At 43.3% G+C, this 5,018-nt stretch overlaps 1 non-coding gene across 1 annotated transcript; it reads left to right on the top strand.

Annotated features, from left to right (window-relative positions):
• Nucleotides 1–4,400: 4,400 nt before the first annotated feature.
• On the top strand, nucleotides 4,401–4,473 carry trnak-uuu (transfer RNA lysine (anticodon UUU)). The gene has a single exon. It is a non-coding gene; the product is annotated as a tRNA-Lys (tRNA).
• The last annotated feature ends 545 nt before the right edge of the window (nucleotides 4,474–5,018 follow it).

Below are 5,018 nucleotides of genomic sequence, written 5' to 3' on the forward strand. Positions count from 1 at the left end.
GTTATGAAAACGGGAAAAAAAGGGAGTCTGTACCGGTCTGAACATGGTGTTTTATTTTGAAATTACCGGATGCTGTATGCTGTTTTCGTGTGTGACTTCCTGTTTGGAATGATCTGCTCTGTTGAGCTTGACGCGTGCTTGAAGCGGCCTCCGTCAAAAATAGACCCGGCGCCAGAGCAGAGAGACCCTTCTGGGATGCGTGCTGTGGAATCACGAGCATTGACTTGAATGGGCGGGATCGACTCCGGAGGAATTTGAGGGTAAGAACTGAAAACTGTCCAAACATAAAAGAAGTCTGTGTACCCTCCAAAAGAAATAAAACATTCTTCCTCTTATAATAAAAAAAGGGTTCTTTACTTGGTCTGCTTTGGCTTGTAGCATATGGTAGCTAATGTTTGCTAACTTTAGATATAATGTAAACCAGGGCTGCACAGTGGTGAGCCTTTCCACAGCTAGAAGGTTCCTGGTTTGACTCCTGGTTTGCGCATAATGGGCCTTTCTGTGTTTGCATGTTCTCCCTGTGCATGTGTGGGTTTCCACCAGGTACTCCAGCTTCCTCCCACAGTCCAAAGACATGCTCGTTAGGTTCATTGATGACTTTAAATTGCCCGTAGGTGTGAATGTGAGTGTGAAAGGTTTTCTGTCTCTATATGTCAGTCCAGAGTGTAACCCCGCCTCTCGCCCAATGACGGCTGGGATCGGGATCGGGATCAGCTCCAGCCCCGCGCGACCCTAAACAGGATAAGGGGTATAGATAATGGATGGATGGTTGATGTAAACCTGAATTTACTGAATGAGTTTGATGAACCTGCTGTGTAAGCTTGATGTTTTACCATTGAGATAAAAAACGTTGAAATGTTAATCTGTGACATGCCAAATCTCTCTACGTTTTCGAACATTAGCCACCATGAGCTACGTGTCACAGATAAATAAGTCTGCAGCAGTACTGAGGACTTTAATTCATGGGTAAGAGGGAGATAATGTAATTTATTCAGCTAAATAGTTTCACTTCAAAGCCCCTGAAAACTCTGTAACCTTAAATATTATTTATTAAATAAGAAACACTCAAGTAAAAAAAATATTAATAATTTGCAGTGATTTTAATTATGAAGCGATCAACAAAAACTTTATCAAGCCAGCTTGTTCGACCCACATGGACTTACCTGTTCTTGGTTCCCTTGAAAGTCAGCGGTGTTGAAATTGCGCAACGGCGGAAATTCGCAACCAGAAATGAACGCAACGCAAGTTTGGTTTCGGTTTTTGTTGATTTTATAGTTTTGTTTGAAGTTTGATTTTTAGAACACAGACAGACAGACAACACACATGTTGGTCGCCTACCTCAGGTCGTCTGAGGCAGGGTTGATCCCACGTCTCCAGGTTGATGGTCGGCGTCCTTCTCCACTGGACTATCTTCAGCGCTGAGGAACAAAGACAACCAAAGAGAGGAAGAAGATCAAACTCCCAAAAACTTCCCTTCATACATCTGTAGAAAAACTTTGGACGGGTACGTGGACATTAAGGCTTTCAGTATATAATCATTTTGTTGTTGAGCCGCCTTGAGCTGCATATCTCATTATCGAGGAATGAATCAACATTTTCCAGTCCCATTGCCCCAAATAGTTGAGTGGTCAGGTCACTTATCATCTATGCAGGCGGACTGGGTTAAATTCTTGCTTTGGGTAAAGCTGCTGCTTTTTTATTCAAGGGAAGGAAGAAAGTTTAGGAGTCCACAAGTTCTCTGCTATCAAACCTGCTTCTGAACCAGCAGAACTCTTTGGGTTCAATCAAAACAGAAAGTGTATGTGGTGTTTAGAGAAAAACTAAACAGAGAGAAAGAAGAAACGACTGAATCTGCAAACCTTCATCAACTTTACGTAAAAGTCCAAACATCTTAGGTAGAATTACAGTCCTGGATCAGGACAGTTATTGCAACAGGTGTAACTAAAAGCTTCATCTTTACATTTGGACTTCAGTTGGAGCTGATAATGACCTTCAGCTTGATGTCCATGCATTGTTGTCCCATATGGTTTAGTGGTCAGGGTTCCTGGTTTAAATCTAGGAGCTCTGGGTTCAAATGTTGCTTTGGGAGGGTTTCTCCTAACCATTATTTCCTTACTTTAAATTATTTTTTACGCCATAGATACTTTCTTCTTTTTAATTCCTTTATCTCTCTGAAGATAATGTATAATGTCCAATTTCTTCCTTCATAGACGTCAAACACACCCACCAACCTTGTCTGTCCTTTGGCCTAGAGGTTAAGATCCATGCATTTCTTCTAGATGACCTCGGTCAACAAGGTTCCTTGTTAGGGAAGTAGTCTAGCTCAGTGGTTTTCAAAGTGGGGGCCGCCAGGGGGCGCTAGGGGGCCTCAGAAAATAGGAGAAAAAAAAAGAAAGAAAAATGCAAAAAAAAAACCAAACATTTTTTTTAATAACCATTTGTCCTGAATCTAACAACACGTAAACTGCCGTAATCTCGGATTCTCAAATTCAGCAATACAGAAAAATGGCCATGATTGCCCGAAATGCGTCCTCTGTCTGGAGACCCTCTCAAACGAGTGTTTAAAGCCTTCGAAACTTCAGCGTCACTTGATGCAAAAACATTCGGCAGAGGCCGATTAAACAGTAGACTTCTTCAGACGTAAAGAAGAGCATTTGGTCAGGCAATCTGCTGCATTCACACAGCAAGCTACCGTGCCGAGCGGGCCCTGAAGGCATCATTTTTAGCCTCATACCACATTGCTCGTGCTAAAAAACCTCACACAATTGGAGAGGATTTGATTCTACCAGCTACCAAAGACATTGTCCGAGAATTGCTTGGTGAGGATGCTGCCAAAAAAATCGACGCTGTCCCACTCTCTGTTGTCTGTGGGTTTGGGGGTCCCCGGCCAGAAGCTAATGCTGTTTGGGGGGCCTTGGCATGGAAAAGTTTGGGAACCCCTGGTCTAGCTAACTCAACAGACCTACACCATTGCTGGTTTGGTTCTGACCGGCGACCAGATGTTTCCCCCTCTCTCCATACTTTCAACTCAGCCCCACTCATCTCCAACAAGTGAAAAAGGACAAGCTAAAAGTGCAGAGAAAAATGGGCTGCTAGTTTAGCTCAGTGGTTAAATCGCACATCTCTCATACAGAGGGTCAGTCCATCCCAGGTTCAACTCCCACCCTTGGCCCCTTGACGTGTGTCAACCGCACTCTCGCTTTCCTTTTCGACACCATCCACTTCTCTCTCTCATTAAAGGCCAAAAAAAATCTCTACTGAAACCAAAAATGTTCAAACTTAAAGCAGAAATTCATGCGTTCACGTAGAGCACAATGTTCACACTAAAACACCACTTCAGAAAGAGGTTCTCGGGCCTTAAAGAACTGCAGGGCTGTATTTAAATCTGAGGGTTAAATTTGTGAAGTGAACAAAGCATTACTTTAATTTATGAAGTCAAGAAACATTGTGCCATGTATTATTCAAAGCCTCGGTGCTCTCAGCGGATGAGAAACGTTGCATGCTTGCCTGGTCCGAAGCCGTGTGTCTGATCTCGACTCTGAGAGAGCTTTAAGACGCATTTTGCAGGGGCAGATTTTTAATGAAAGACACACTTAGGGGTTTCAGCGGCTCTGAGGCAGGAAGGGTTCATAAAACCTGACTGCGTATGAAACAATTAGAGCTTTGCTAGCTTATTATTTTCCAGCCCGGACTGCCCCATGAGGGCTACTCTGCACCGAGAGGGGAATGTTCAGTCTCAGCTCTGGCAGGCAATGACTACTGACATTTGCACAGCTGCTGTCCGTCCTCTCTCAGGTGAGTATTGTTCCTCAGCTTCGAAATGTGACTCACAATCATGCTCAGAGGAAACAGACACTAGAACATTATGTTATTATTAACAACTATAATTTATTTCTGAAGCATGTAACAGCACTACAGCATGTTTTCCTGATACATGAAGGTGAAACATTGGCGGCAGCACGGTGTTGCTGTTAAATGTTTAATTTCTGCCAGTCTAACCTGTTTTTAAAAGCTGTGATTGCACAACATACATAAATGAAAATCTGTTCAATGCGTGTGTAAACAAATTAGAGCACATTTAACACCTCGTCTTTAGTACATCACGTGTCGAGTCGTGAAACGTTGGAGGCTATCTTGACTTCCCCAGGGTGGTATCTGATGTCACGATTACACCAGACATTATGCAACAGAGATGAAGCTCCATATCTGTACAGCACTTGTGCTGCATTTAGATTCAGGCGGACGGTAAACACACTGGATATCCTTTTAGAGGACGAAAGCAAGACGGTAAAATGAGTTGATGCCAGCAGAGAATAATAGCAACAGTAAGAGTAGATGGCATTTTAACTCTTTGCCAGCCAATGGGACAATGATCTTCTTCCGAGGAGTGACTTCTTGAAGCCTGAGTAGCTCAGTCGGTAGAGCATCAGACTTTTAATCTGAGGGTCCAGGGTTCAAGTCCCTGTTCAGGCTGGAGACAGCACAGAGAAGCTGTCATGCTAATTACTCAGTGCTGAAGTGACTTCTCTGTGAGTTAGCACAGCTGCACAGGATGCAGGTTTGGATTGAGCCATGATGAAGGCTGCAAATTTGGAAAATCGAGCCCTATCCACCTTGTTCTTTGCTCCAGAGGATCAACTTGTTGAAGCCTGTGTAGCTCAGTTGGCAGCACAATTGGCTTTGAATCTGAGGGTCATGGGTTCAAGTCCCTGCTCAGACCGTGTTGCTTTGAAACCATTAGGACAAAAAGGCTATGATGTAGGTGATTCAACACCAAAGAGAAACTTTGCTGTTAATTAGCGTAGCTGCAGAAGATGAAGATTTGTATTGGGCCAAGATGAAGACTGCAGATTTGGAGAAGCCGCAATGGCTTCCTTTTGAATTATAGTTAATCTTTCTTGGTCAGTAACTGCCAAAATCTGGTTCTTTCCACCTTGTTCTTCATGTATTTATATAGAAAAGGGGATTTGGTATTTGGGCAAAGGCTTGGAGTTTGGGCAACAGCTTTGTCAAAGAAC

This window comes from Semicossyphus pulcher, unplaced genomic scaffold (genome assembly GCF_022749685.1).
Source record: "Semicossyphus pulcher isolate SPU_LCO1_2020_fin unplaced genomic scaffold, fSemPul1.0.p SCAF_13, whole genome shotgun sequence".
Taxonomy (NCBI): domain Eukaryota; kingdom Metazoa; phylum Chordata; class Actinopteri; order Labriformes; family Labridae; genus Semicossyphus; species Semicossyphus pulcher.